Source organism: Orcinus orca, chromosome 16, assembly GCF_937001465.1.
Source record: "Orcinus orca chromosome 16, mOrcOrc1.1, whole genome shotgun sequence".
Lineage (NCBI taxonomy): Eukaryota > Metazoa > Chordata > Mammalia > Artiodactyla > Delphinidae > Orcinus > Orcinus orca.
Window position 1 is genome coordinate 38,115,305 of NC_064574.1, and position 10,936 is coordinate 38,126,240.

The 10,936-nt window shown below is 43.3% G+C and overlaps 1 non-coding gene across 1 annotated transcript; it reads right to left on the reverse strand.

Moving 5' to 3' along the window:
* Positions 1-10,495: 10,495 nt before the first annotated feature.
* Positions 10,496-10,611, reverse strand: LOC117203902 (U5 spliceosomal RNA). Its single transcript, XR_004486862.1, has one exon. It is a non-coding gene; the product is annotated as a U5 spliceosomal RNA (small nuclear RNA).
* Positions 10,612-10,936: the final 325 nt, after the last annotated feature.

The following is a 10,936-nucleotide window of genomic DNA, read 5'->3' on the forward strand; positions in this document are numbered from 1 at the left end:
TGGTTAAACACGTAGACTACAACTGACAGCCTAGGTTTGAATCCCAGATCTCATTTTCCTCATCTGTGAAATGGGGATGATAATGCTTACAATTTACAGGGTTGCTATGAGGATTAAAGCTAACACACACACATATGTATATACACACAGGCGTATGTAAATCACACATATGTGTGTACATTCAGAAAGAGGACGAGAGAGAAAAGAGAGAAGAAAGAGAATACTTAAAGTAGCTTCTGACACATCGTATGTGCCATCTAAATCTATATAAATGGTGGCTACAGCCACTGCTGTTGTTGTTTCAGGTAGTGTTTAGGCCTCAATCTTCTAAATCCAGTGTTTATTTTACACTTACAGCACATCTCAGTTTGGATGCTAAATTTCCCTTTGTAGTTGAGAAACCTATGCAGGATAAATTAGATTCCCAGAACTAAATTGTTCTGGAGGGAGCCTGACTTTCTCCAGCTCATCTTTCACTTTCACCTGTTAACCCACCCGTGCTTTGGTTCAATGAATGCTCAGCAAGGCTGTTCACTAACTTTCTACTTAATCCACCCACGGCTCCTGCTGACCTAGATTTGCTGTCTTTATCAATCCTCTTCCAGCTTTTCACAGCCACATTGCAAAGCTGAATAGGGCGTGGTTCATTGAGGCAGCTCTCAAAACCTTGAACCTCCCTAATCCATAGGTGGTTCCTGACTGCTTTGGTTGTCTTGACTCCCTGCACCCCCTGCCCCAGGTAGAGAGCCACTAGAGCCTCATCTTCCCATCTTCACTCCATGGCCTTGTGCGTGGGACTCTGTCTCCCCTCTATTCCTCAAGGCTGGCAGCTTCTGGGAGCACATTGGACTGTCTCTTCTCTGCCCAAGTCTGTTACATGAGCTTTGTGCTCTCAGCCGTTCCCGACGTGAATCATCATTCATTCCTTTGCTCGTACATTCATCTAGGAAGTCTTTATTGAAAGCCTACCACATGCTGCGCTTTGCAGGGAATGGATGCAGACAGACGCTGGCCCTGCCCTCACCAGAGACGAAGGTCTATGGCAGTGAAAGTGGTACTAACTTTTCATCATCAAGGATTGTTCCCAGACTTTTTGCAGTGTAATCTGATGAAAAAAGGCATTTAGGCAATTGTAGAGGAGAAAGAGGTTGAGGGTGAGGTGGGGAACCGAAGATGGTGTTTAATTTTGGATATGGTGCTTTGAAGGTACTTGTGAAAGACCCAAGGGGAGATGGGGCTAAATGGTCTAGAGCCATGCTGCCCAACATAAACATAACGCACACCACATACGGAGTTTTAAGTGTTCTGGTAGCCACATTAAAACAAGTCAAAAGAAACAGGTGAAATTAACTTTAATACTATTTTTATTTAACCAAGTATATCCAAGATGGTATCATTTCAGCATGTAGGAAATCCTGCCATTTGCAACAACATGGATGGAACTTGAGGGCATTCTGCTTAGTTAAATGAGCCAGACAGAGAAAAACAAGGGCTGCATGATATCACTTATATGTGGAATCTTAAAAAAAAAAAAAATGTCAAACTCACAGAAGCAGAGAGAGTAGAAAAGTGGTTTGCCAGGACCTGGGGTTGGGGGTGGGGAAATAGGTAAAAGGGTACAAACTTTCAGCTATAAGATGAATAAGGTCTTGAAGATCTAATGTAAAACATGGTGACTATAGTTGATAAACATCGTATAATTGAAATTTGCTAAGAGAGTAGAATATAAATATTCTTACACACAAAAAAGGAACTATGTGGGGTGATGGATATCTTAATTAATTAGATGGTAGGAATTCTTTTACAGCGTGCACATATATCAAATCACTATGATGTACATTTTAACATTTTATTTGTTAACTATCCATCAATAAAACTAAAAAAAAATTTGACAATTTTTTTGTTCTAAATCAAATACATATTTTATACTTACAGCACACATCAATTTGGAAACTAAATTTCCATTTAGAGTTGAAAAGTTTGTGGTTGAAAAAGTAGATTCACGTATTTAAATTGTTCCAAACATAGTTCAAAGCATTCCAGTAACTGAATTGAGTATCATTTTAAAAATCTAAATAAATTAAAATTAAATTGAATTAAAAATTCAGTTGCTCAACTGTACTAGCTGCATTTCAAGTGCTTAATAGCCATTGTGGTTATTATCTACTGTTGCGACAATGCAGTTTCCAGAGCTTAAGTGGGAGAACTGGCCTGAAGATTCCTCAGACTACAGATGGGATTTGACACTTCACCCAGGCAGAATACATGGAAGGAGAAGAGATGCTGGGTGACCTCCATGGGCCTGGCCCTCTCTGTGCTATTTCTGAAACTTAGCCATTGCTTATAATGGTTCATTATCTGAGATCTGGGCATATGATGAAGATCCTAGGCCATGTTTGAAAATGGGACCACTGAGATTGTCATTGAAATGTGGATATCTGTTGTTTGAGTATGAGAGTATGTAGGTGTTTGCTGAGCCCCCCTGTTTGCTGAGTCCCCCTGCTCCCTTGGAGATCTGGGTTAACTTAGCACAAACCCCATCTCATGGCCTGCCAAGGCAGGTGCTCTCCTGAGATTCCTTCAGCTTCACCATCTCCTCTAACCTGAAGGGTGGGTTTGGTTTCTGTATCACTTGAAGTCATCTAGTCTGGAAACCTGGACCCTTTACTGCTTTCTACGAAAACTTCCCTCATTGTTGAATTGGGCATCTTAACGGCGTCTCTGGCTTCCCTCTGAATCCTAAACCCTCCTAACTTTTGCATGGCTCTCCTCCTTCTCCTTCCTCAGGGACCAACACATTGTCTGGTTTCCCCATAATAGTTCTGTAACTTAAACTGGTTCTTGTGTTTTTCCATAAATCCTAAATGTTTTGTCAGATGTTTTCATCCAAGCAAATGCAGTAGCCTCCTTAAATAATTTAGATGAATAAAATGTGTCCTTCTCCTCCACCATTACAACTACTTTCTGAACTGGGTCCTTAATTCTTTATCTTATCCTGTGCCATGGCTCATCTTTATGTTCCCTGTAATGCCTGCTCACAGAAAGTGCTCAGGTTATATTTGTTTAATGACTGCCCCTGTTTCCTACTTCCCATAAAACCTCTCTTTCAGAGGAGAGTTGAAGTAATTGTTCCTTTGCCCATTTCATCCAGGCCACAGACAAAACCACAGCTCATATTGTGGCTGAAGCTTACTGAAAGCTTCCTTTTCTCTAGATGCAGCCAGTTTATTTAATCACATGGCAGAGTTGGCCTGAGGGTAACAATGGGCCAGGGTTGTTGGAAAAGTGACTGCTTATGGTTGAGGGATGAGGGCCTTCAAGATTTAGCATGCTGCGGCCCCCGAAATTGAACCTTCAAGTCTACGAACTTGCAATGAGTGCGGTCAAGATGAGAATATTGGCTGGTTTTGAGCATCATCAAGAAACAAAACATAATCTAGGTAGTTTGGATGCCTACTGATGGCTGAGAAAAAGAAAATAAGAATTTGTGTAGCCTTAAAGGGTAAAACTTAGAGCACTGCCAATGGCCTTTGAGGCACATCATATAGGCCAAGTGAAGTGGCAGCTTAGTTGCTAAAGAATTATTTTGTTCACTCATTCATTCGTTCACAAGGCATCTTCTAGGCTAGCATTTATTGAGTGATTAACATGTATCAGACACTCTTCTAAACACTTGCATCATCAGCTCACTTAATCCTCCCAATAACCTGGTAATCTGGCACTGTAAGAAGCTAACTTGCTCAAGCTTATTGAGCCAGTAAATGGTAGAGTCAGAAATTGAACCAGGATGTCTGACTCTAGAATCTTTTGACTTTACCACTAGGTAGGTGACAAGACTGTGCTCCTGTTCTTCTGGACTTTATGTTCTAGTAGGTGAGACAGCCAATAAGCATAAGTAAATATTAAATAGGAAATATTATTTCAGACAGTAAAAAAATGGATATTGCAGAATAATGATATTGACTAACTAGGAGAGCAGCGTGGCTCCTTTAGCTGGATGGCCGGGCGTGGCCACTCAGAAAAGACGATATTTGAACTGAAATGCAAACGATGACGAGAAGCTAGACACATGAAGATCTGGAAGGAGGGCGTTTCAGGCAGAACTTAAACAAGTTCTAAGGCAGGTCTAGTAAAACTGTTGATGCTCTGCCTAGACCCCCTTCCCTGGGCCAAGGCACCCATTCTGTAGCTGTGGATGTTGGTTGCTATCTGCTCACAACTTCAGTTTCCCTCAGCCGGAAGATAATGCCTGAGATTATGTCCTCCCTCGGCGGGTGGGCCACAGTCAGCGACTGATTGACAGAGCAGTACAGGATGCTGGTCCCTTGTCTCAACTGGTGCCATGGGATCACCTGGCCGAGCCTGGTCTCCAGTGGAGACCACATCTTTGCTTGGCTTCTTCCCATTTCCTCTTCAGCTTCCCTCACTCTCTCTCAGTTTTGTCTTGAGATCCGTCTCTCAATAAACCACATGCACAAGAATCCCCATCACAGCCTCTGCTACTAGGAAATCCAATCCAAGACAATGGGAAAGAGACTGGTGTCATGGAAGGACAGACAGCAAAGGAGGCCAGTGTGGCTGAAGCATAGGGAGCAAGGGAGAGAGTGTTAGGGGATGAGAGTACAGGTGGGGGAAGGGGATGGCCAAAGGAAAATTAGGCAGACTAGGTGAAAGCTTAGATTTCATTCAGAGGCCAACGGGAAGGCTTTAGAAAGTGAGTGAGGTATTCAAATACTCTCTCCAGTTGTGGTGTAGAGAATGAAATGTGTGTAGGGGGTGAGGCAGAGAGCCTTGCTGACTCAGTTGTAATATTCCAGCCAAGAAATCATAGTGCCTTGAATTTTAAAATGTAGTGGTGAAGGAGGTGAGTAGTGGCTGGATTTAGGGGATATTCTCGAAGCAGAGTAGGACTTCCTGTTAGATTGGATCTGGCAGAGTTAAGAAATCTAGGTTTACTTAGTAGTCAGGCAAATGGCTAGGTTGGTGGGAACAGTACTTGCTTTATCATAAGCCCTGGAAATTTCTCAAATGGGTTGTCTTCTCCTAATTCCAGCTTCCTCATTGGTGCATGAACCTGAAAACTAACACAGTTTTGAATTAACATGACACAAGATGGTAGTTAGGGGAAAGTAATAGAATCATTTAGTTGTGATTTTTCTCTATGAAGTCATCCCTAGAGTTGTTCATACCTAAATGTGTTTGCTCCTTCTTACTCTGTTTCTTTAACAGCTGCAGTGTGGCTTTGATCAGATGCTCCTTTTAAGCTGAGAGAAGGCAGTTCCATAGCTCCCTGCTTTCTTCTGGGCAGGTGACTTTGAACATGGCTTCCTGCCACAGCAATGGCCTTGATTAAGCAAAGGCCAAGGAGCCCTGCAGCACCAGGGAGGGCAGAACACCATTCTCTTCTTGCTCTTGATTCCAAGCGGATGTGAGTGGGAAAGAAAGTAAGTGTGGAGTGACTGTGTGAGAATAATTACCTTTTCCCCCAGAGAGCCTCCTGGAATATGGAATAGATTAGGACACGCGGAAGCTGTGAATACTGCAGATCATGCTGAGAGGGGCGGTGAGCATCCCAAGGGCCCAGGCCTCCCTGATTTCAGGGTGAGGCCTGGAATTAGCGGGAGGCCCTGGATGGGAAGTCTGGGCTCCTGGTGCAGGAAGGGAGCTTTCCTTCATTCTCCTTTGTTCAAAAGAGAGACTTTTTTTTTTTTTCCCCTCTGGTGGGAGGTAGGACACATGTATAGCCAAAAATTTATTAACTCTTCTTTCTTAAATCAGGGAGGAAAATGTTAGCATCAGGTCTTCCAGGAGCGTATCACTCACAGAGCTCCTTGGGCATTGGGGATGCAGTGATTGGAAAAGCATATCCACTAACAAGAAAAGTGAGTCTTGATCACAGAGAGATGCTTAACAGACCCACAAAAAATTGGAGGGACGGAGTCCACATGGGCCTTTTAATTGATGGAAGTAAAGCATTTACAGTGTGAACAATAAGTGGAAAAGAGGTCACAGCTTTTCTTGATCCACTGTGCCCAAGCCAGCCTCCCCCATCACTTCCTGCTTCATGCAATGCCATTGTGCCTTGACTTGCAGCCAAAATAAGTACTTAATTTTCTATCTCTATGTGTACAAGCAATATTTGTCTAGTTTTTGGTGATGTCTCTATGTGTTATCAGTGTCTTGCACAGTGTAAATTTTAAGAGGACCACGAGGCAACATTTGGTGCCAAACACAGAAGTAGGTGAAAATTTGCTGCTTTGGGTCAGGATCTGGCCTTGTTTCCTATCTCATATTCTTCCCCCATCCAGGTAAGATCAATTTTTTCTTCTACCTATATACCTGTTGAGCCTCAGTCTGACACCAGTTTCTACCCCCAGCAAAAATCATGTAAGAAGCTTCCTGAAAATTAGAAAGTGGTTCCTCGTGACACATCAGTTCGGCTTTAGTTAACAAGGCTAGAGGAGTCAGGGGGCCATCCTTAGCAGGATGTCAGGCAGGCAGCTGGGGCTGTTTAGCAGGTGTTAGGGATGTAATGTGGAATTTAGGAGTCAGTCAGAAGTAGGAATATACCTTTGGGAAACACACAGTGAGGATGGGAGCCAATGAGATTCATCATGGGATAAAGATGGACAGTGCAGTAAGCAGAGAACAGGCCTAGGCTGGCATTTTGGGGAATAATCTCCATTAAGTAATGAACAAAGAATAGGGAAAAAACACTGAAGGACACTTCAAAGGAGCAGTAGGCCAAGTCAGAGGGAAACCAACATCACAGAAAACCTAGGAAGAGAAGGGTTCATCTTGAGAGGCGAGAGTGCTGCTGGGAATAAAACCAGGATGGGCGGCAAACCAAGGCCTTTGATTTCGTTTGACCTTTGAGAAGATAATTTCGAGGACAGAAGACAGGAAGAGCCCAGATGCATGAGAAGAAGGATCAGGCCTCACATTTATTTGGTGCCTTCTTAGTTTTGTACTGGATGGTATTCAGACAATATCTTGTTTTATTGAAGGAAAGAGAGAGACGAGGAAGTAGAAGACTAGGATGGAGACTGATAGAAAAAGCAAGGCTAGAGATTGGAGAGTTATTGGTATTTGTGTGTTCATTTCCTTTTAGATGAGAAGGTTTGAGCCTGTGTTGAGGAATTGGACAAGTAGCCAGTGGAGAGGGAAAACAGAGACCATAGTCATGGTAGGAGGCAGGTATAAGGGGTTAACTGGTCCATGTGGCAGGGGAAAGTTTCTCCCAAGATGGGCGGGAAGGAAGAAAGTTTGGGTGATGATCCAAAGAAAACTTAAGGAGTTTGGGAGGAAACTTGTGGGAGTTCTCATCAGATGTTCTCAATTTTCCCAGGGAAGTAGGTGGGAAGGTCATCTTTGAGAGTGAAGGGGCAGGGGAGGCAATGGACCTGGAGAATTGAAGGTGGTGAGGAAGGCTGTGGTGGTGAATTCCAGGACCGGGAGGATGTTGTGGGTGATAAAAAGGGTTGCAGCTAGGCACCGAGCCCAGGTACCAAGGTCCCCCTTCTCTCTTTACTCTGCCCCAGCCCCCTTTGGCTCCCATGCTGACAAGGGCCAGGAGGGCCTTTACACGCTCAGAGATTTATTGAAAGGAGGGGAGATAGTAAAAGGGAAAAACTCAGAATTGCTTTCAAATAATGAGGGAAGATTTTACAGAAGAGGAGAGAGTTTAGAAGAAGCCTGATCTGAGAACACACAGAAAGTTCAAGGAATAATAAGGGGCCTCTTTGGAAACACATCCCTTAGTTTTGGGGGGAAGGAGAGAAACGATTATTATTCAGTAGATTGCCTGGATTCCTCTTTTTGCTCCATTGTACCACTGCCAGAAATTGACTTGTAATACAGTTCAGCCAACCTTATCACTTCTTACCTCTGATAAACAATGGATCAGGGCTTTTTTAGGTTACATGTGTTTTTTAAACCATCAGCATTATGCCCTATGAATATTTTCATAGCAATATATATACATTGAATGCCAGAGCATTAAACCAAATGTGGGGCCCTTCTAAGCATGGCTCCCTACGCAACTGTATGAGTCATATACTCAAGATATTGGTCCTGAGCTTCCCTGGTGGCGCAGTGGTTAAGGATCCGCCTGCCAATGGAGGGGACATGGGTTTGAGCCCTGGTCCGGGAAGATCCCACATGCCACGGAGCACCTAAGCCCGTGTGCCACCACTACTGAGCTTGCACTCTAGAACCCGCGAGCCACAACTACCTAAGCCCACGCGCCTAGAGCTCGTGCTCCGCAACAAGAGAAGCCACCACAATGAGAAGCCTGTGCACCACAACAAAGAGTAGCCCCCGCTCACTGCAATTAGAGAAAACCCGCATGCAGCAACAAAGATCCAACTCAGACAACAATAACTAAATAAATTTATATATATAAAAAAAAGATATTGGTCCTGGAAATAACCCAAGGGCAGTAATACAAGTTGCAGAAACCTCACCAGCTTTCTCCATTCCTTACCTCTCACTACTGAGCTTTAGTTTTGGATACTTGGTCTAAACCCTGGGCCAGGTTCTCCTTTAACTCTCCTTGTAAAAAAAAAAAAAAAAGGAACCAGCCCAGTGCACCACTGTTAATGATCTGCAGCTCTGTGACTCCTCTGGGAACCTGGACTGGGAGCTGGGAATGGAATGGTATGATGGACAGAGCTGGGCATGGGTCAACCTGGGAGCCATGTCCCAGTATGGATCATGCATTGGCTCCTAAGTAATTTTTAATTCTTGCCCAGAAGTGACTTTCTTATAGAACCGCCTATGAGGTGTCATCTTCTTGGTTCTTTTAAAACAAAAAATTGGCAGCCAAGGCAGGCTATTCAAGTTAGGACAGTCTTGAGGGGAGAGAGGGAAAAGCCCACTTTGCCATTGGGCATAAGCTTCCAATGGAAAGTACGTGTCCAATTTGTGATGATATTCACAGTAGAACCCCCCCCCCCACGTCTCTGCTTTCTGATGGATGGTATTCTAAGCCCTGACTATAAAGTTTTGTCTTCAGTGACTAACAGTTTGGTAAATCTCATCTAACTTAAAAGATTTGGAGTGGAGGGAAGAGTTCTCCATCCTTGAGGGAGTTTTTGTAGCTGCACTGGGAATTGTATCAGGATGTCCCATCAGAGTGACAATGAGGTGGGACTTGAGATTCATACAAGACCATGGGTTAGAAACCCTAAAGCCTGCTAAAAATTAGGTGCAAACAACTATGCAGGTTCAGAATAAGTAGGTCAGAAGTTGAAGAGAAGAAGGAGACTTGGTGGAGAGGGGCAGCCCAACCTCTGGATGGCATAACAGAAAGGTGCTGGAAGGTTCGGGAGAACAGCATCTGGGGGAGTGGTGGAAACTAAGAGAGTGGGACAAGTAGGAGGACAGAGCCAAAAAGCCAGCTATATAAAAGCTTTGGTTACCAAGGCAACTAGTTCAGCATTTTCTTCTCTTTCCTCTAAGGTACGTGGAGTGTAGTTGCCAAGCAGAGGTGGTGCCTGTTGGCTGAAGTGGGCCTAGTAGGAGGCAGAGCAAGAGGAGGCTCTATAGAAAAGAGTGTAGAAACATACGAGTATCAGCATAAGCGAGTGTAGAAACCTATACCTGTGCAGTCCTCGACATTCTGTTGTTCTGAAGAGGAAATCTCTGCATTTTCTATTTTTGGTCTGATAAATAAGCTCTTCCAGGGTAAGGACTATTTATTCTGTTCTTGTCCTTCTATTCTAGAACATATGACACCATTATCAAGCCCTCATTCTCTACCCCTTATTTTGAGGGGGTATGATTGAGGCATAGTTTGGGTACAGTAAAATACAAAATTTGAAGGCTATAGTTGTTGAATCTCTATGTCTCTATATACCTGTCTAACCACCACCTGGATCAAGATAGAGAACATTTCTATTCCTCCATAAAGTTCACCCGTTCCTATCAATACCTACCCCTCTTAAACCAGAGGGAGCTGCTGTTCTGACTTCTAACCCTATGCAGTAGTTCTTCCTGTCCTTCAACTTCATACATATTACTTTTATCCTCTGTATGCTCAGCCCAGTAATGTGAATGCTGTATGTGGGCTTGGTTGAATCATAGAAAAAACTAATAGCTTAATCAAAAGAGCTATGGAAACACGGTGATGTTACTAAGGGACTGTGATTTTTACCAGTTAGACATCTTGTAATATAGAGAAAGTGGCTTTCTTTTTTTTTTTTGGCTGCGCTGCATGACTTGTAGGATTTTAGTTCCCAACCAGGGATTGAACCCAGGCCACGGCAGTGAAAGCACCGAGTCCTAACCACTGGACAGCCAGGGAATTCCAGGATGCCAAGGTGGGACAAGAGGAAAAAACACCAGGGGAAAAGAACAAAGATCATAAAGTGAGAATGCACGTATGAAAGATTAGGTATTCTGAAGAAAAGCACTTCAAGTGAGTGGAGGAAATTAGCAACAGCAAGGCGCCTTAATGAGGTAAACGACTGTCTGCTTTTCGTACACATTTGTAAGCCTTGCAAGAGCAAGGCCTCAAAAGATTGGGTAAAGACTCAGAATTGTTTCTCTCCACGGAAATCTTTAGTAAAAGGCGAAAGAGTTATACGATCTGAAGAGAAACCAGAGTATGCAAGTGGCTTTCTGAATCTCAGTTTCCACATCTGTAAAGTGAGGGCCATAATTCTTTTTTATGTGCCTCAAAGGTAAATTCTGCATGAATCAAATACTTAAGGCAGACTATTTGGCATTTGGGGTTACAGTATCTTTTGGAGAGCATTAATTTAGATGTTACATAAAAGCATATATAAACTGTAAGATGCATTACAAAATATGATATTAAAGTATTAAGGTGTCCAATGATTGTAATCCTGGATATTTCTATCTGTGGATGCCTCTATGGAACTTGGGTTTCTCCTCAGTCATTCCAGTGCTGTATGTCTGAGTGCAATGTGGT